At 44.4% G+C, this 21769-nt stretch overlaps 2 pseudogenes across 2 annotated transcripts; both read left to right on the forward strand.

The window, feature by feature from the left end:
• Positions 1-2512: 2512 nt before the first annotated feature.
• On the forward strand, positions 2513-3452 carry LOC311522695 (olfactory receptor 5W2-like; annotated as a pseudogene). Its single transcript has one exon. The product of its transcript is annotated as an olfactory receptor 5W2-like (transcript).
• A 13323-nt stretch (positions 3453-16775) lies between these two features.
• Positions 16776-17707, forward strand: LOC311522699 (olfactory receptor 5W2-like; annotated as a pseudogene). The gene has a single exon. The product of its transcript is annotated as an olfactory receptor 5W2-like (transcript).
• Positions 17708-21769: the final 4062 nt, after the last annotated feature.

Consider the following 21769-nt stretch of genomic DNA (forward strand, 5'->3'; position numbering starts at 1 on the left):
GACACTAAACTGGGAGGAGAGGTATATATGCTGGAGGGTAGGGATAGGATACAGAGGGCCCTAGACAGATTAGAGGATTGGGCCAAAAGAAATCTGATGAGGTTCAACAAGGACAAGTGCAGAGTCCTGCACTTAGGAGATAAGAATCCCATGCAGGGCTACAGACTAGGGACCGAATGGCTAGGCAGCAGTTCTGCAGAAAAGGACCTAGGAGTTACAGTGGACGAGAAGCTGCATATGAGTCAACAGTGTGCCATTGTTGCCGAGAAGGCCAATGGCATTTTGGGATGTATAAGTAGGGGCATTGCCAGCAGATCGAGGGACATGATCGTTCCCCTCTATTCGACATTGGTGAGGCCTCATCTGGAGTACTGTGTCCAATTTTGGGCCCCACACTACAAGAAGGATGTGGAAAAATTGGAAAACGTCCAGCAGAGGGGAACAAAAATGATTAGGGGACTGGAACACATGACTTATGAGGAGAGGTTGAGGGAACTGGGATTGTTTAGTCTGCAGAAGAGAAGAATGAGGGGGGATTTGATAGCTGCTTTCAACTACCTGAAAGGGGGTTCCAAAGAGGATGGATCTATACTGTTCTCAGTGGTATCAGATGACAGAACAAGGAGTAATGGTCTCAAGTTGCAGTGGGGGAGGTTTAGTTTGGATATTAGGAAAAGCTTTTTCATGAGCAGGGTGGGGAAGCACTAGAATGGGTTACCTAGGGAGGTGGTGGAATCTCCTTCCTTAGAGGTTTATAAGGTCAGGCTTGACAAAGCCCTGGCTGGGATGATTTAGTTGGGGATTGGTCCTGCTTTGAGCAGGGGGTTGGACTAGATGACCTCCTGACATCCCTTAAACCCTGATATTCTATGATTCTGTGATTCTACCTTGGGGAGTAACCTAGCAATGGAAGGACGTAAAATACCATCATGATTGGCATGCTATAAATAGCGAGATAATCTGGAGCACTCTTACATGTTTTACAGGTTTTACATTCCACCTACTGGGCCCAGGACATTGAGGTTACTCTGAAACCACGAATAACTGAGAAAATATCAGCTACAGCTGCAAACAATTAGTAAGTTTCACCTGTATCTAACTTTCTGGTCCTTTGATTCCAAATTTGTTGCTAAGGCTGGTTGAAAATTTTTCTTCAGAAGGTTTTTTAATAGGAAATTGGATTTTCCAATGAACTATTTTTTCCGAGAAATTATCTTTTCCCTGGAAATTATAAGCTTTCCATCAAAATACCAAACTCCCCTCCTCCCTAAACTATGGCTGTGGGACTCTGGTGATGTTCCAGGGCAGTTCAGCAAGAGGAGAGACCATCATGCATCATGGGGGATGTAGTCCAGCCTGGGAGCCTGGCCCATGGAAGAGATTGGTGGTGTGTGGTATCTGAGGAACTCCCGTGGTACTTCCAAGTCGAAATATTACATTTTTAGCTAATAGATTTTGGTCTCCACAAAAGAAAAAAACCCTTTGTGGATCAGCTCTGCACAGTACCCAGCTTGCACTGAAAACAGCAGGATGAAATATACCCCAAACCTCATACTCTGTAACTCTGGTAGAAATTGCATCATTTAATAACACAGTAAGAAAGAGTAGGTCAAATTAATCCCCAGGGCACCAATTACACGGAGGATGGCTTTGGTTTACTGAATTCATTAATTACATGTTTTGGCTCTCTGAGCTCAGGTATTCCCAGTTGCTTCAGGAATCATGTCCCATAGATCACACATCTCTGTATAAAACTTCCAGAATGCTCCAAATTGGCAGTTTCTATCAATGGGGAAATGCCACTACATCTCTTTCTCTCTCTTCTCAACAGGTACATGCTATTGTCCCGAATTACAGTCACACACACACATGCAGACACCATGGGGATTAGCAGCTATTGAATTCCAGACCTCCAGCACGAAAAGCCTCAGCCCCAACTCCTACCCCTTCAGCTAAAGGAGCGACCTCCTTGGTTGGAAAAAAGTAGGCAATTACCTAGTCACTGAAGCCAGGGCTTTCCATGATGTCGCTGGGTTTTCATGCAGCCTCCAGTAAATGCCAAAAAGTTAATTAGAAAAGTGAGCAACTTTACCCCAAACGGACATGCCAAGCCACAGAGCTCCCCTTGCCCAAAGAGGGTGGAAGATTGACACTCTTTTACTCTCACCCCTTCTTTAACGATGGAATAATCCTTTCATACTGATTCTCTCACAGCGGAGTCACAAGTCACTACTTGTTGCTTGGATTAGTGAACAGGAGTGTTTGTGTGGGGGGCATGATTAACCTGCGTATCATTGTATTTACACAGAGTGTGCATTTTATCGAACACCTGGAATGACCAGCTGTGAACATTTAGCTCTGTGGACTAAGCCCTTCCGTGAGTGGGTACTGATGTCCATTGAGAAACTGATCTCCATTTATCTTCACTTACTTCATTACAGAGAAGGGGCAGATTTTCTGCACCATCCACCTGCCAACATCTCTGTAGCTGCCTGATCACTGTTCAGAGGAGATGGAAGAGGGAAATCATTCGGAGGTGACTGAATTCATTCTCTCAGGACTGACAGATTGTCCGGAGCTGCAGGTCCCCCTTTTTGGAGTGTTTCTACTGATTTATAGTGTCACCCTGGTGGGGAATGGGGGGATGATCTTGTTAATCACAATTGATCCCTGACTCCACACCCCCATGTACTTTTTCCTCAGGAATTTGTCTTTCTGTGACCTCTGCATTTCCTTGATAATTTCCCCTCCGATGCTGTTGAATTTCTTAGCCAAGAGGAAAAGCATTTCTTTCACTGCCTGTGCAGTGCAGATGCATCTCTCTTTCTTTTTTGGAGATGTTGAGTGCCTCTTGCTGGCTGTGATGGCATATGACCGTTATGTGGCCATCTGTAATCCACTGCTCTATATGGTCACCATGTCAAGGCACCTTTGTAAACAGCTAATGATTGGGGTGTACACTGTGGGGGTGGTGGATTCAATGATATACATGGGTTGTACATTTCAGCTGTCATTCTGCAGCTCCAACATCATCAATCATTTCTTCTCTGATGTCCTCCCACTGTTGGCTGTCTCCCATTCTGACACCCGCATCAATGAGATTGTGATGTTTGCTCTGACGAGCTGCATTACAGGGAGCAGCTTTGTGACTGTCCTCCTCTCCTATGTTTATATCAACTCCACCATCCTGCAGATCCGCTCTGCTGAGGGCCAGCACAAAGCCTTCTCCACCTGCAGTTTCCACTTGATCTCAGTCATCCTGTATTTTGGCACCCTCTTCTTCATGTATTTACGTCCAAACCTCCAGCTATTCCATGGACAGAGACAAAGTGACCTCAGTGTTTTACACTCTGGTGATCCCTATGTTGAACCCCCTCATCTACAGCCTGAGGAACATGGAGGTGAGTGATTCCCTGAAGAAAGCAATGAATAAACTGCTAACCAATTCTTGAATCTGTTTAAGTCTGCACTGGTTTACTGACAGGGAGTAGAAACAGGTGAATTCAGTTCCCAGCCCATTACAAAGTAATTTTTCAGAGCCCGTGGGAGTATTGTTCTTTATTGCACTGTTGTTATTATTATTAATTTTTTTTTGTATTCCTGCAAGGTCTGCAGGTCCCAACTGAGATCAGTGGACAAAACATGGGAAGCATCACAGGGCCAGAAAGAGAGAGAATGATTTTATAAGCTGGTGGCTAGGGGCATCCACCTTCAGTGTGAAATGTTCAATTTCATGTGTCAGGACATTGGGTGACAGTTCCAAAGCGGTTTCTGTGACCCATAGCATTACACAGAATTTAGGAATAAAATTAGGAATAAAATTGCAAAAGAGTGTGTGTGGGCAGTGGGTGGGGAAGGATAGCACAAGAACCCATGGAAGGATGGTTTAGGTTGGACATTAGAAAAAACACCCCAACAGTGAGGGTGGCTATGCACTGGAATAACTTGCCTATGAAGTTTGTGGAATCTCCACCATTGGAGATTTTTAAGAGCAGGTGAGAGAAACACCTGCCAGGGATGGTCTAGATAATACTCAGTTGTGCTGTGAGTGCAGGGCAGGGGACTAGATGGCCTCTCAAGGTCCCTTCCAGTCCTATGGTTCTATGGAAGCACTAGAGGCCCTGCACTGGGAGTAGGGGGGACGCCAGCCAGAGCACTGGGCAGGGCAAGGGACAAGCACCTGCCAACACTTGATATTCAGCTCCACTGTACCCCCCACTACACACAACACACACAGTGTGCACACCAAACACACACACACACAGCCTGACACTGAGCTCAATCAGCTGGGAGGGCTGGAATATGTTCAACTTGCCTGAACAAAAAGAACCGAAGGGGATTCTGCTGCCCTGGCAGGGAGATAGGACTGGATTTCCCAACTCGTCTTTTTCATCAACAGCTTTTCGAAGGCCTGATTTAGGCCTAAGAAAATAGATCAACAGAGCTCTGTTGCACAGGGAGGGGAAATTTTTCACACGCTGTGCAAGGCAGTTAGCTTGTGCTGACCCTAAGTGTCATTTTTCCATTGACCTAGCTACTGCGTCTCAGAGACGTGGATTAACTACATCGAAGAAAAAGCCCTTCCGTCACTGTGGAAAGCATCTACACTATGGCGCTGCTGCACACCATAGCTGAGTCAATGTAATGGCCTTCGTATAGATATTCCCTGTCTCGATGAGGGTGTTTTCCCCCTTCCCATTAAAGAGATTTTTCTCTCCTTTTCCATCATTCTTCTCCCTCCCTTGTAAAGCTCTTTCCTTCTCTTGATGGGTAAATATGTTCAGAAATTTTCTCTCAATCTCTCCTTTCAAAGTTGTTCTACTGTGGATAACTAATTATATAACCATTAAACAGCTTTATACAGAGTAAAATGGATTTATTTGGGGTTTAGATCCCTTTGGGAGCTGGGTGTCTACGTGCTGGAGACAGGTATCCTGCTGAGCTGGTTTCAGTCTAGATCTGCAGTTTTGGGGGTGTGGCCTGGACCCTTGGTCTGTGTTACAGCAGGCTAGCATGTCTGGCTCCTCAAGGCAGGGTTCTGGAGGCCCAGGCTGGCTGGGAAAACAGCACACCAGATGATAGGAGGGAGTGAGGGGGGTGGCATGCTTGGAGATTCAATTTTGCAGCAGCTGCAGAGATCTTCAATGTTAACCACCAGTGACCAACAGATGAAGTCAAATACAGTCACCTCAGTTTCGTATTATATTCAAAAGGCCTCAAGGGAGTGACAGCGACAGAGACCAGCTGATTCTGTGGCCCTGTGTGTTCCATTTCCACAAGGAAAGACACAAACAACAATATGAATTGCATGTGCTGTGCATACCCGTTGTCCTGGGAGCAAAGATGCTCCAGGGAGGAAATCTCAAAGTCATCCGAGGAAGCAGCTCCAGAGTATTAAGGGTAACATTGGTGTGGTTAGCAAACAGGGAAATGATTCAACTCTTGATTTTATGGTTCTGATTTTAGGGTTCTGAGCAGGTACTGCTTCCATCCTCAACTCATTGTAAGTGAAGGGAGGGAAAACGAAGAGGTACCACCACATGATGGGCAAACAAGTCAGTTTCAGAGCATTTTGGCCTTTAATTGAAATGACATTCATGGAAGGAGAAGGAAGGAACTATCCTGAGAGGATCAATTTAAACTTTTCTGAACATATTTACCTTTCAAAAGAAGGAAAGAGCTTTACCAAGGGAGGGAGAAGAATGATGGAAATTGCTTTAATAGAAAGGGGGAAACTACCCCATCCATTCAGAGAATGTCTATACTAAGGCCAGTACATTGACTCAGCTATGATGTGCAGCAGCGCCATAGTGTAGATGCTTTCCACATTGACGGAATGGTTTTTCCATCATTGTAGATAATCCATGTGTCCGAGAAGCAGTAGCTCAGTCAATGGAAGAATGACACTGAGGGTCAGTACAAGCTAACTGCCTTGCACAGGGTGTGAAAAATTTCCCTGCCTAGTGCGACGGGGCTCTGTTGATCTAATTTTTAAGCATAAACCAGGCCTCAGAGAAGCTGCTGATCAAAAAGAACAGTTGGGAAATCTAGTCCTATCTCCCTGACAGGTGCTCTTATAAAATCTTCATTGGTTTAGAATCCAGAGCCTTCCTGGTCAAGTTCTTCCAGTGCTTAGTCACCCTTACTCTTGGGATGTTTTTCCTAATGCCCAACCTAAACGGCCATTGCTGCAATTGAGGTCCATCAGTCCTTGTCCTATCCTTCCCCTACTCCCACTATATTGTTTTGCAATTTTATTCTTAAACTCTGTGTGACAGATTGCGTCTAAAAACCCCTTTGGGACTGCCTCCGGATGTGCCTAGACTACCTCTGAGCCTGTTTTGCCTACCATCTTGGGACTTCAGTCCCTTATCTTGTTTGAGCCAGGCATGATTGCCTGCTGCAAACACAGATCCAAGTCTTAACCACGTCCCGCACAAGCTGCAGGTTTAACTGAAAACAGCTTAAGAAGCGCTCCTTTCTCCAGCACTCAGCTGTCCAGCTCCCAATGTGCTCCAAACCCCAATAAATCCATTTGACCCTCTATAACGTTTATACTTGGTAAACTCATAAATTTTTCTCCCTCTATAACACTGATAGAGAGATATGCACAGCTGTTTGCCCCTCCCCCCCCGGGTATTAATACATACTCTGGATTACTTAATTAGTAAAAAAGTGATTTTATGGAATACAAAAGTAGGATTTAAGTGGTTCCAAGCAATAACAGACAGAACAAAGTAAATTACCATACAAAATAAAATAAAACATGTAAGTCTAAGCCTAATACAGTAAAAACTAAATGCAGGTAAATCTCACCATCAGAGACATTCCAATAAGTTTCTTTTACAGATTAGACTTTCTCCTAGTCTAAGTACAGTAATCACTCACACCCCTCTAGTTACTGTCCTTTGTTCAATTTCTTTCAGGGATCTCCTTGGGGTGGAGAGGCTATCTCTTGTGGTAGCTGAAGACAAAATGGAGGGGTTTCCCCAGGGGCTTATATAGTCTCTCTCTTGTGTGTGGAAACCCCTTCCCATCTCCTAGCAGAATCCAGCTCCAAGATGGAGTTTTGGAGTCACATGGGCAAGTCACATGTCCATGCAGGACTCAGTTCCTTACAGCCCAACCCCACATTCCCAGGATAGCTCACATGTGGATTGGCATCTCACAATGTTCATTGTTAGCTCAAGTGTTTCTTGATTGGGCACTTACTGAGAATAGTCTTTTCTCAAGAAGCTGACCAACTGCTTCACAGAGGCTACCTAAAATCAAACAAGTACATAGCCAATACTCATAACTTCGAATACAAAATTGATACATGCATACAAATAGTATGAATATATCTAGTAGATCATAACCTTTGCAGAGATATGTTACATGGCATATTTGGCATAAAACATATTCCAGTTATGTCATATTTACAGTCACAAGCATATTTCTATAAAGAATTATGGGGTGCAACGTCACATTCTGTTTCACGGACTATAAGTTATAGGAAATAAACAAAATTAACAAAAGAATCAGAAGGGAGCTGGCCTGCTCAGAGATATTTTGTGGCAGCATCTGCAGAGATGCTGCAGAGATCTTGAGTATTAACCACCACTTTGGGGCATATCCTCCTTTTTGCAGCCTGCCCTGACCTTTGTATTTTCAGTGAGGACTGCCCCAGGCACCTCCGGGTCACAGGAGCCACAGAAGGCAGGAGGAGGAGTTGTAAGTTCCTAGAGGAAGTAGGGGCAGAGTGTTTCCTGATCACAGACCTGGAGTGACAGACTTGGGAGTTTCTGAATACAGAGATTGCTGGCTGTTGGTTGTTTCTATTGTTGTTCAGGGAAGCAGGACTTTGCGTCCATTCTTTGTCACCCCTTCCCCAACGGATTATACAAAATAATGTAGCTGACTTCGATCATCAATCTTTCCTTCTAATACAATCAACCCTGCAATGCCTCACAGGTTGGCACCACTTTGGAGAAGGGGGAACCAACAGGCTCTGGAGCACTGATAATACCAGCCAAGCCTGCACACCCATGCGGGATAATTTCTGCTACCATAGTGAAGAAGGGAAGAGTCATCACTGCGCCTGCTATGTATTCCCTTGGGGGTAGGTGATGACCACAATGGCCTTGTACATCTGCAGCCGTGGATCAGTGCATGGGCCCATCGCTGTGGGGACCTCACCCTTTTATATCAATCAAACACTGCTGTCAGTCAGCACCACACCTTTGGTGTTCCTGGGATATTTCCTAGGTTGGTGGCTGTGACATACCAGGGTCCAGCCCAGACTAATCAGCAGCTGTGTCACACCTGCCTGCAACCTTGCAATGCCTTGCTGAAGTAGCTTCCACCGGGGCCACTCACAAATATCCCTCTAGCATGCAAATCACACCCTGAGCATGTGTGTGTAACTGCAGCCTGGCCAGGAATAGTTGGGTTACACTCTGGCTTTCACTACCCTTGGTTATACTGCAGGTTGACCCCAACACACTCCCCACTCTTTGATTTCCCTCCCGAAATGTACGTCCTGTGCTGCCCAGTCCTTTCCTGGACAATACAAGCTACACTGTCCATTGTTTCTTTAATAGCACTAACAGGCCTGCAGCTTAGCTTCTCAGACACTTCTATTTAAACACACTGGATTAGATAAAACAAGAAAACAAAGTTTGTTGAACACAAAGAGAAATTTTAACTGAGTGCAAATAATGAGGCATAGAAGTCAGACATGGTTACAAGAAAAATAAAGCTGGAATGCAACTTTTGCCTATGTTGACAAATGATATGAAATTTAATGCTAAAGTTTTCTCACCACATGCTTTCAGCAGTCTTACGGACCAAACATCTTCAGTCACGATCCATCCCCCAGTCCAATGGCTGCTTCCTTTATCCCTTCAGATGCAGTGAATCAATGGGCAGAGAGACAGAGAGAGAGAGTGCACAGCACCTTGGGATGTCTCCATCTTCTTTTTAGAATCCTACTCCCCTTGAGAAACATTTCCACCTGGTTACCAGAGGACAAAATGTGTATGTAGAAGGATGTTCCGTGCTGCTTTTTCCTCACCTTTTTGGGCTTTGTTTGCTTCCCTTCCTGCCTGGTGACTAAAGATTGTGATTTTATTGGGACTGTCACCTAATGTGCTGAAATTACCTGAGTCCATTTTCCCTGCCAGCCTGGGCCTCCAGAATCCTGCCTTGTCGAGCCAGACACACTAGCCAGGTGCAACACAGACTGAGGGTCTGGGCCACACTGCAGATCTAGACTGAAACCAGCTCAGCAGGATACCTGTCTCCAGCACACAGACACCCAACTATAAGTGGAATCTAAACCCCAAATAAATCCATTTTACTTTGTATAAAGGTTATACAGGGTAAAATGATAAATGTTTGCCCTCTATATCACTGCAAGAGACATATGCACAGCTGTTTGCCCCCCAGTAACAATTACTTGCACTGAATTTATAAATAAACAAAAGTGATTATATTAAGTATAAAGGTAGGATTTAAATGGTTTTAAGAAATAAAAGAGCAAACAAAATAAGTCACAAAGCAAAATAAAACAAAACACGCAAGGCTAAGCTTCATATGCTCAGAGAATATGCTTTATAAAGCATATAGAGTGCAATGTCACACAGAGCTTTGCCCAGCACTGGACAGAAGGGGGAATTAAACCTGTATCTCCCACCTCACGAGTGAACACCCTAACGCTTGGGCTAAAAATTACAAAGGAAAGAACCACTACCGCCTCCTACGGTGGCTGTGTTGCGACCAGCACCTAAATCCTCCCCCTGGGCACACACAGTGTTCTGGGACAAAGCTATTAGGAGTATTTGTAACACAATTGTGAAGAGTTTCAGGTGAATCCAAACAGTACTGTTTTTGACAATAAACGATTAGTCCAGAAGAAATTCACTCATTTCTAGACACTTTTGTGTCTGAATGCTGGGAAATTACATAAAGAGACATTTGGAGAGGTGACCAACTTAACAAAAGAAGGAAAGAGCTTTACAAGGGAGGGAGAAGAGTGACATTGTCATAAATATAAAGGGAAGGGTAAACCCCTTTGAAATCCCTCCTGGCCAGGGGAAAGCTCCTCTCACCTGTAAAGGGTTAAGAAGCTAAAGGTAACCTCGCTGGCACCTGACCAAAATGACCAATGAGGAGACAAGATACTTTCAAAAGCTGGGAGGAGGGAGAGAAACAAAGGGTCTGTGTCTGTCTGTAGTCGTCTTGGCCGGGGACAGAACAGGAATGGAGTCTTAGAACTTTTAGTAAGTAATCTAGCTAGGTATGTGTTAGATTATGATTTCTTTAAATGGCTGAGAAAAGAATTGTGCTGAATAGAATAACTATTTCTGTCTGTGTATCTTTTTTGAAACTTAAGGTTTTGCCTAGAGGGGTTCTCTATGTTTTTGAATCTAATTACCCTGTAAGATATCTACCATCCTGATTTTACAGGGGGGATTTCTTTATTTCTATTTCCACAGGAACACCCTCTAAGAATTGTTCCATTTGCATTAGGAAGGGCAAATTTACTGGAGATTCAACACTTGCTCCTGATATCCAGGCATCCCAATGTTTCACAATGTGGTAGGCATGTCGGGGAAATGACATGTCTGGTTTCCACCTTAGGGCTCGGAACCTCCGACGAGACTGCTCGGGTGTTATCCCCATTCTGACTCTCGCCTTGGATTTAAACAGTTCATACTTGTTCATATGTTCTTTAGGCATTTCAGCTGCCACCTCAGCTAAGGGTCCACTGAGCTGCGGCCTCAGCTCTACCATGTATTGGTCAGTAGAGATGTTGTACCCAAGGCAGGCCCTTTCGAAGTTTTCTAAGAAGGCCTCAGTATCATCACCTGCCTTGTAGGTGGGGAACTTTCTGGGATGGGAAGTGGTACCTGGAGAAGGATTGCTAGGGTTTGTTGGTATATTCTGCTGGGCCTTTATCCTCTCCATCTCCTCCACATGCTTCCTTGCCTCCATTTCCCTCTTGTGGGCAGCCTCCTGTACCTCCTTCTCCAGCCGCATGAGTTCTATCTGTCTTTCATGTTCCCTTTGTTTTTCCTCAGCCTGAAATTTGGCTAATTCCAGCTGTAGTCGAGCCGAGGATTTGGCCATTCTAACCTCTCTGTTTTTAACTAACTTTACACCCGAGGTTTAGAAATAAACAAACAAAACTTGGCTGTAAAATTTTGCTGTGCTGGAATAGAATACCTATTCTCTGATAGTGATTGTCAGCCTACAGAAAAAGACAATTCCCTTGTCTCTGCTCTGGGCCCAAATTAAAGCAAAAAACCTCCAACTACTTGGAAACCTGCTTACCCAGCCCAAAGAAAAAAAAAATTCTTTTCAAACCTGTGCTCCTTGTAAAACAAAAAAAAAAAATCAAAATCCTAAAAAAAACCCTGCCACTTTTGTCTCCAGGCAAATGGGTAGAGCACACCCCCCCTATTTACTTTTAGGAAGAAAAGAAAAAAAAAAACCTCTGGGTTGGAAGACTGTGAATTTCCCTGCAGGAGTTAAGTACCCTGCCTCCAGGCAAAGAAAACCTGCAATTCACAAGATAATCCCCTTTTGTCTCTGCTTGGCCACAACACAGGGAAAACCAAGCTGCTTTCAGTTTCAAACCTGCTTTCTGGACTTCCTTTCCACAGGAAAAAAAAAATTCCTTTTTAAAATCTGTATTTCTAGTTCAAAAAATCTCAACTGGATCTCAAAATGATTTCAGGTTAATCCCACCACTATGCCACCATGTCACGGTTCCTCCCCCACTCTGAACTCTAGGGTACAGATGTGGGGACCTGCATGAAAAACCTCCTAAGCTTATCTTTACCAGCTTAGGTCAAAACTTCCCCAAGGTACAAAATATTACCCCCGTTATCCTTGGACTGGCCGCTACCACCACCAAACTAATACTGGTTACTGGGGAAGAGCTGTTTGGACGCGTCCTTCCCCCCAAAATACTTCCCAAAACCTTGCACCCCACTTCCTGGACAAGGTTTGGTAAAAAGCCTCACCAATTTGCCTAGGTGACTACAGACCCAGACCCTTGGATCTTAAGAACAATGAACAATCCTCCCAACACTTGCACTCCCCCTTTCCTGGGAAATGTTGGATAAAAAGCCTCACCAATTTGCATAGGTGACCACAGACCCAAACCCTTGGATCTGAGAACAATGAAAAAGCATTCAGTGTTTTACAAGAAGACTTTTAATAAAAAATAGAAGTAAATAGAAATAAAGAACTCCCCCCTGTAAAATCAGGATGGTAGATATCTTACAGGGTAATTAGATTCAAAAACATAGAGAACCCCTCTAGGCAAAACCTTAAGTTACAAAAAAGATACACAGACAGAAATAGTTATTCTATTCAGCACAATTCTTTTCTCAGCCATTTAAAGAAATCATAATCTAACACATACCTAGCTAGATTACTTACTAAAAGTTCTAAGACTCCATTCCTGTTCTGTCCCCGGCCAAGACGACTACAGACAGACACAGACCCTTTGTTTCTCTCCCTCCTCCCAGCTTTTGAAAGTATCTTGTCTCCTCATTGGTCATTTTGGTCAGGTGCCAGCGAGGTTACCTTTAGCTTCTTAACCCTTTACAGGTGAGAGGAGCTTTCCCCTGGCCAGGAGGGATTTCAAAGGGGTTTACCCTTCCCTTTATATTTATGACAGACATGAAAAGGAGAGAGAAATAGCTTTAAGAGGAAAGGGGAAAACTCCCCCATCGATTTAAGGAATATCGATATTAAGGCTACTACATTGACTCAGCTATGATGTGCAGCTGTGCTGTAGCGTAGATGATTTCCACATTGATGGAAGGGTTTTTCCATCGATGTAGTTAATCCACGTCCCCGAGAGGCAGTAGCTAGGTCAATGGAAGAATGACACTGGGGTTCAGTACAAGCTAACTGCCTTGCACAGGGTGTGAAAAGTTTCCCTGCCCTGTGTGATGGAGCTCTGTTGATCTAATTTTTCAGCATAAACCAGGCCTCAGAGAAGCTGCTGATGGAAAAGACCAGTTGGGAAATCTAGTCCTATCTCCTTGCCAGGGCAGGAGAATCCCCTTAGGTTCTTTCTGTTCAGGCGAGTTGGAAATAGTCCAGCTGTTCCAGCCTCCCAACAGAGATTATTCTGCATTCTGACTGAGCTCAGTGTCAGGCTGTGTGTGTGTAGCAGGCACTCTGTGTGTGTGTGTGTGTTTGGTGTGCATCAGGGACTATGTGTGTACATGTGGTGGAGGGTATAGTGGAGCTGAATGTCAAGTGTAGGAAGGTGTGTGTCTCTTGTCCTGCCCAAGGCTCACCTTAAGAAGTGTTCCTGACTCTAACACTCAGATGCTCAGCTCCCAATGGGGTCCAAACCAGAAATTAATCAGTTTTACTCTGTATACAAATTATACAGTGGAAACTCATAATTTGTTCACCCTCTGTAACACTGATAGATAGTTATGCACTGCTGTATGCTCCCCCAGGTTTTAATACATACTCTGGGTTAATTAATAAGTAAAAAGTGATTTTATTAAATACAGAAAGTAGGATGTAAGTGGTTCCAAGTAATAACAGACAGAACAAAGTAAATTACCAAACAAAATAAAACACACAAGTCTAAGCCTAATACAGTAAAAGCTAAATGGAGGTAAATTTCACCCTCAGAGATTTTCCAATAAGCCTCTTTTACTGATTAGAGTTCCTCCTAGTCTGGGTCGAGCAATCACTCACACCCCTGTAGTTACTGTCCTTTGTTCCAGTTTCGGTCAGGGATCTCCTTTGGGTGGAGGGGCTATCTTTTGTGCCAGCTGAAGACAAAATAGAGGGGTTTCCCCAGGGGCTTATATAGTCTCTCTCTTGTGGGTGGAAACCCCTTCCCCTCTCCTATGCAGAATGCAGCTCCAAGATGGAGTTTTGGAGTCACATGGGCAAGTCACATGTCCATGCAGGACTCAGTTCCTCACAGGACAAAGCTACATTCCCAGGAACGTTCAGATGTGGATTGGAATCTCTCAAAGTTCATTCTTATCTTAAGTGTTTCTTGATTGGGCACTTACAGAGAATAGTCTTTTCTCATGAAGCTGACCAACTGCTTCACTGAGGCTACTTAAAATCAAACAATTTCATAACACGTATTCATAACTTCGAATACAAAAATTTTACATGCATGCAAACAGGATGAATCTATCCAGTAGATCATATCGTTTGCAGAGATATCTTACATGGCCTATCTACCATGCATAAGCATATTTCTGTAAAGAATTATGGGGTGCAATGCCACACTCTGTTTCATGGACTATAAATGATAGGAAATAAAAAAAAATACAAAAGAATCAGAAGGGAGCTGGCATGCTCGGAGATATTCTCTAGCAGCTTCTGCAGAGATGCTGCAGAGATCTTGAGCTGAAGGGAGCTGGCCTGCTCAGAGATATTTTGTGGCAGCATCTGCAGAGATGCTGCAGACATCTTGAGTGTTAACCACCAGTTTGGGGAATATCCTCCTTTTTGCAGCCTGCCCTGACCTTTGTATTTTCAGTGAGGACTGCCCCAGGCACCTCCGGGTCACAGGAGGCAGAGAAACCAGGAGGAGGAGTTATGAGCATGACTCTTAGAGGGGGCATAGTGTTTCCTGGGCACAGACCTGGCGTGACAGACTTTGGATAGGGAGATTGCTGGTTGTTTGTTTTTTCTAGTGGTGTTCAGGAAGCAGGACTTTGTGTACATTTCTATTTAGATTAACCGGCACACACATTTCTTTGTTGAAGAGAGACAAGTTTGCCAGCCTCAGTTTGGAACATGTATTAATAAAATGATGCAGTATAATCTTATAACTTCACATACATTAACAAAAAATGTATTCATATTTGCAATGAAAGCATGAGTATTTCAAGTTGACTCATAGATTTATTTATCATCTTAAACTTTGCTCTGTGTGCAGATAATATGCATAAAGAGGGATAGTTTTGTGAACTGCAGAAGTCCGTAGCATGCTGTGGTCTCCTCCTCAGCTCCTCTGGTCATCATGTGGTCTCCATCAAGCAAAATGAGTGAACCTATCTTTCCTACATTGGGGAGTAACCTCGCAATGGAAGGATGTAAGATAACATGGTGATTGGCATGCTATAAATAGCGAGATAATCTGGAGCACTCTTACATGTTTTACAGGTTTTACATTCCACCTACTTGGGCCAGGATAATGAGGTGATTCTGAAACCAGGAATAACTGAGAAGGAATCAGCTACAGCCGGAAACAATTATTAAGTTTCACCTGTATCTAACTTTCTGATCCTTTGATTCCAAATCTGTTGCTTAGGTGGTTGAATTTTTTTCTTGAGAAGTTTTTTTTCTATAGGAAATTGGATTTTCCATTTAACTATTTTTTCCGAGAAATTATCTTTTCCCTGGAAATTATAAGCTTTCCATCAAAACACCAAACTACTCTCCTCCCTAAACCATGGCTTTGGGATTCTGGTGATGTTCCAGGGCAGTTCAGCAAGAGGAGAGACCATCATGCATCATGGGCGATATCATCCAGCCTGGGAGCCTGGCCCATGGAAGAGATTGGTGGTGTGTGGTATCTGAGGAACCCCCGTGATACTTCAAGTCTAAATATTAAGTTTTTAGCTAAAAGATTTTGGTCTCCACAAAAAAAACCAAAACAAACCCTTTGTGGATCAGGTCTTTGCAGTACCCAGCTTGCACTGAAAAGAGCAGGATGAAATATACCCCTCACCTCATATTCTGTAACTCTGGTAGAAATTGCATAATTTAATAACACAGTAAGAAAGTGTAGGTAAAATTAGTCCCCAGGGCACCAATTATGGGAGGGTAGCTTTGGTTCACCAAATGCATTAATTAGGTGTTGTGTCTCTCTGAGCTCAGGTATTCCCAGTTGCTTCTGGAATCATGTCCCATAGATCACACATCTCAGTATAAAACTTCCTGAATGCTCCTAAATGGCAGTTTCTTTTGATGAGGAAACACCAGCACACCTCTCTCTCTCTCTTCTAAGCAGGTACGTGTTATTGTCCCGATTGGTCCAAAGAGGCAGTTTCTGTCAATGAGGAAACACAAACATATCTCTTTCTGTCTTCTCATCAGGTACGTGCGATTGTCCTGAATTACAGTCACACAGACACACACGCAGACACCATGGGGATCAGCAGGTATTGAATACCAGACCTCCAGCACTAAAAGCCTCAGCCCCAACTCTGACCCCTTCAGCTAAAGGAGTGACGTCCTTGGTTGGGAAAAAAAATAGGCAATTACCTAGTCACTGAAGCCAGGGTTTCCCATTCTGTCTCTGGGTTTTCACACAGGCTCAAGTAAATGCCAAACGGCTAAATTAGCACAGAAAGCAACTTCACCCCAAACGGACATGCCAAGCCACAGAGCTCCCCTTGCCCAAAGAAGGTGGAAAGATTGACACTCCTTTACTTTCACTTGTTCTTTAGCTGAGGAATAATCCCTTTAGACTGATTCTCTCCCAGCAGAGTCACAAGTTACAGTTTTCTGTTTGTAGTAGTGAACAGGAGTGTTTGTGGGTGGGGCATGATTAACCTGCATGTTATTATATTTGCACAGTGTCTGCATTTTATCAAACACCTGGAATGACCAGCTGTGAATATCTGGATCTCTGTACAAAGCCCTTTCCGGAGTGGGTCCTGATGTCCATTGAGAAACTGATCTCCATTTATCTTCACTTACTTCATTACAGAGACGTGACAGTTTTCCGCACCATCCACCAGACCACGTCTATGTAGCAGCCTGATCTCTGTTCAGAGGAGATGGAAAAGGGAAATCACTCGGAGGCGACTGAGTTCATTCTCTCAGGACTGACAGATCGTCCGGAGCTGCAGGTTCCCCTGTTTGCAGTGTTCCTACTGATTTATGGTATTCCCTGGTGGGGAATGGGGGAATGATCTTCTTAATCACGATTGATCCCCAACTCCACACCCCCATGTACTTTTTCCTCAGGAATTTGTCTTTCTGTGACCTCTGCCTTTCCTCGATAATTTCCCCTAAGATGCTGCTGAATTTCTTAGCCGAGAGGAAAAGTATTTCTTACACTGCCTGCTCTGTGCAAATGTATCTCTCTATCATTTTTGCAGATGTTGAGTGCCTCTTGCTGGCTGTGATGGCGTATGACCGTTATGTGGCCATCTGTAACCCTCTGCTCTATACAGTCACCATGTCCAGGCAGCTTTGTAAACAGCTGGTGTCTGGGGTATACGCTGTGGGGGTGGTGGATTCAATGATAATCACGTGTTGTATATTTCGACTGTCATTCTGCAGCTCCAACATCATCAATCATTTCTTCTGTGACACCCCCCCGCTGCTGGTGCTCTCCTGTTCTGACACCCACATCAATGAGATTGTGATCTTTGCTTCCATGAGCTGCATTCAAGTGATCAGCTTTGTGATTGTCCTCCTCTCCTATGTCTATATCATCTCCACCATCCTGCAGATCCGTGAGGGCCGGCACAAACCCTTCTCCACTTGCACTTTCCACTTGAGCTCTGTGGTCCTGTATTTTGGCACCTTCCTCTTCATGTATTTGCGTCCCACCTCCAGCTATTCCATGGACACAGACAAAGTGACCTCAGTGTTTTACATGCTATTGATCCCCATGTTGAACCCCCTCATCTACAGCCTGAGGAACACGGAGGTGAAGGACGCCCTGAGGAAAGCAATGAATAAACTCCTAACCAATTTTTGAATCTGTTTAGTGGTGGGGAATGGGGAATGGAAATAGGTGAATTCAGTTCCCAGCCTATTACAAATTAATTTTGCAGAGCCCATGGGAGTATTGTTCTTTATTGTATTGTTATTATTATTATTATTTTTTCTATTCCTACAAGGTCTGCAGCTGCCAACTGAGATCAGTGGACAAAACATGGGAAGCATGACAGGGCCAGCGAGAGAGAATGATTTTATAAGCTGGTGGCTCGGGGCATCCACCTAGAGGGTGAAATGTTCAACTTCACATCTCAGGACATTGGTTGGCCGTTCCAAAGGCGTTTCTGTGACCCAACCAGTTACACAGAGTTTTAGGAATAAAATTAGGAATAAAATTGCAAAAAGTGTGTGTGTGTGTGTGTGTGTGTGTGTGTGTGTGTGTGGGCTGAGGGAGGATAGCACAAGAACCCATGGACTTCAATTGCAGTAAGGGTGGTTTAGGTTGGACATTAGGAAACAGATCCCAACAGTGAGGGTGCCTATGCACTGGAATAACTGGCCTTGGAAGTTTGGAGATTTTTAAGAGCAGGTGAGAGAAACACCTGTCAGGGATGTTCTAGATAAAACTCAGTTCTGCTGTGAGTGCAGGGGACTGGACTAGATGACTTCTCGAGATCCCTTCCAGCCCTATGATTCTATGATCTCACAAGGAGCCCTGCACTGGGAGGAGGGGGGACGCCAGCTGGAGCACTGGGCAGGGCAATAGACACACATCTGCCAACACTTGATATTTAGCTCCACTGTAACCCCACCACATGCACACACAGGGTGCCTAATGCACACACACAGAGAAGGCGCAGTACACACACACACACAATGCCAACTTCACACCAAACACACACACACACAGCCTGGCAGTGAGCTCAATCAGAATGCGGAATAATCTCTACGGGGAAGCTGGGACAGCCGGCATATTTCCAACTCTCCTGAACAAAAAGAACTGAAGGGGATTCTGCTGCCCTGGCAGAGAGATAGGACTAGATTTCCAAACCGGTCTTTTCCATCGGCAGCCTTTGTGAGGCCACGTTTAGGCTTAAAAAAATAGATCAACAGAGCTCTGTCACACAGGGTGGGGAAACATTTCACACCCTGTGCGAGGCAGTTAGCTTGTACTGACCCTCAGTGTCATTCTTCCATTGACCTAGCTATTGCCCCTTGGGGATGTGGATTAACTACGTTGAAGGAAAAACCCTTCCATCAACGTGGAAAGCATCTACACTATGGTGCTGCTGCACACCATTGCTGAGACAATGTAATGACCTGAGGGTAGACGTTCCCTGACTCAGTGGGGGAGTTTTCTCCCTTCCCATTAAAGCGATTTTTCTCTCCTTTTCCATCATTCTTCTCCCTCCCTTGTAAAGCTCTTTCCTTCTTTTGATGGGTAAATATGTTCAGAAATTTTTACTCTCAGAATAATTCCTTCCTTCCCCTCCCATGAATGCCATTTCAATTAAAGACTGAAATGCTCTGAAACTGACTTGTTTGCCCATGACTTGGTGGTACCTCTTTGTTTTTCCTCCCTTCAACTACAATGAGTTAAGACAGGTTTCTGAATAGCAGCCGTGTTAGTCTGTATCCGCAAAAAGAAAAGGAGGACTTGTGGCACCTTAGAGACTAACACATTTATTTGAGCATAAGCTTTCGTGAGCTACAGCTCACTTCATCAGATGCATTCAGTGGAAAATACAGTGGGGAGATTTATATACACAGAGAACATGAAACAATGGGTGTTACCATACACACTGTAACAAGAGTGGTCAGGTAAGGTGAGCTATTACCAGCAGGAGAGCGGGGGGGAAAAAGCCTTTTATAGTGATAATCAAGGTGGGCCATTTCCAGCAGTTGACAAGAACATCTGAGGAACAGTGGGTGGCGGGGGGAATAATCATGGGGAAATAGTTTTATTTTGTGTAATGACCCATCCACTCCCAGTTTTTATTCAAGCTTAAGTTAATTGTATCCAGTTTTCAAATTAATCCCAATTCAGCAGTCTCTCATTGGAGTCTTTTTTTGACGTTTTTTTTTTTGTTGAAGAATTGCCACTTTTCAGTCTGTAATCGAGTGACCAAAGAGATTGAAGTGTTCTCCGACTGATGCGTAGGAGAGGTTTTAGTTGGGGGCTGAAGGGGATGGCTACTGGCGTTCTGTTATTTTCTTTGTTGGGCCTGTCCTGTAGTAGGTAACTTCTGGGTACTCTTCTGGCTCTGTCAATCTGTTTCTTCACTTCAGCAGGTGGGTACTGTCACAATCCATCCCCCAGTCCAATGGCTGCTTCCTTTATCCCTTCAGATGCAGTGAATCAATGGGCAGAGAGACAGAGAGAGAGAGAGCGCGTGAGAGAGTGCACAGCTCCTTGGGATGTCTCCACCTTCTTTTTAGAATCCTACTCCCCCTTTGAGAAACATTTAAACCTGGTTACCAGAAGACAAAAGGTGTATGTAGAAGGATGTTCCCTGCTGCTTTTTCCTCACCTTTTGGGCTTCCTTTGTTTCCCTTCCTGCTTGGTGACTCTGGTTTGGTTTCCCCAGGAAGAGCCACTGAGTTTGGCTGGGCAGGTCATGAATAGACTTGGTTCCATGTGCCAGTGTGAAAGTGAAGGTCGGTAGACAGGTGTCAGTGTGGGTCACAGGAAGACGCCCAGAGTGCCCTGCGAAGCCGTGGGCTCATGACTGGCAAGGAGCCTGTCTGGGTCTAGGAGTGTGTGATTCCATCCCTTCCGTCCTCTGACAGTCTGTTTCCGGAGCCTCTTTCCTCCCCTGTCTCTGGTTCCCGCCTGAAGGAGGTTTGAAAAGCCACCGAGTGATCTGATCACCTCGCCCGAAGTAACAGAGTATGTGGCACCAGCCGACGCTCTTTGCTGAAGGGGGGCTGTAAGACAGTTGTGGAGGCCCTAAACAAACCTTCCCTGTGTGAGTGGGACGAGTGAAAGATCCGTAGGGATTCTGGGAGCCAGGGGGTCCAAAAGGGATTCCCGCACTCACCAGCTGAGTGAAAGATCCATAGGGATTCTGGGAGTCAGGGGGTCGAAAATGGATTCCCGCACTCACCAGGTAAAATGTGGGCCGGTGAGTCAAAAAGGATCACCGTCCTCCTGAAAGCACACACTAGTTCACTTGCAAGTTTCTGGAAAAATTGGAATTGGTATGCCAGGGATAGGGATCATTTAAAGTTAAAGGGAAAGTTTCGACCTTGACAAGGCCAATGTCAGTGTGAGGCATATTTCTATTGGCATGAAGAAACAGAAGGGGAAAAAAAAAAACAACTCTGTGAATCTCAAATGAGGAGTCACAAGGATTCCCAGGAATAACTTACAACATGATTAAAAGAGATAAAAAGAAAACTGGCAAAGAATTTAAATCCAACTAAGCCCACAAGAAATATTAAGTAACAGAAGCCCCTTATGTTCACCCCTCAGACAGTGTTTCCTTGTACTGAGGAAATGTTCCCCTTGCACCAGTTCCCGGGCTTTGGTGCTTTGGGTCATGAGATTGCGGAGTCTGCATGTGCACCTTGGTCTCCTACGGAATTGTACAACTTACGTAAAAATTTTCCAAAAATAAGAGAGGACCCTGTTAAATTCAAAGAGGAATTGCAAATTGTTATAAACTGTTATAACCCTACATGGGCAGATTTAAACCAGCCTCTATGAGGGATCATGCCTCGGGAAACACTGAGTCACCTTTGTGAAGAAGCTCACTGGCCCAAGCAAAATCCAGGCCATGAGCAGGAAAAGTTAAATAAAATCAGGTAGAAGCTGTTCAATATAATTCTCACAGTCTGCCCAAAGAAAGCCGACTGGAGAAAAAAATAGCACCTGTATAGTAAGTAAAAATAAGAATTTGAATAAAACCCAAATACTCTCACCGCCACATTAAAACTATGTTAAGGACCTTCCAGCTCCAGAAAATACAGGGACCCCATAATAGCCGCCCATTGAGGGGGAGAAGAGGAAGGCCAAACCAAGTCCCCACCGTCCAGCTCCCCTAGAGACCCAGTGATGGTGCATGTTCCTATTGCAAGCAAATGGGCCACTGGATACAGT

This window comes from Lepidochelys olivacea (assembly GCF_965140295.1).
Source record: "Lepidochelys olivacea isolate rLepOli2 genome assembly, chromosome: 6".
In the NCBI taxonomy this organism is placed as follows: domain Eukaryota; kingdom Metazoa; phylum Chordata; order Testudines; family Cheloniidae; genus Lepidochelys; species Lepidochelys olivacea.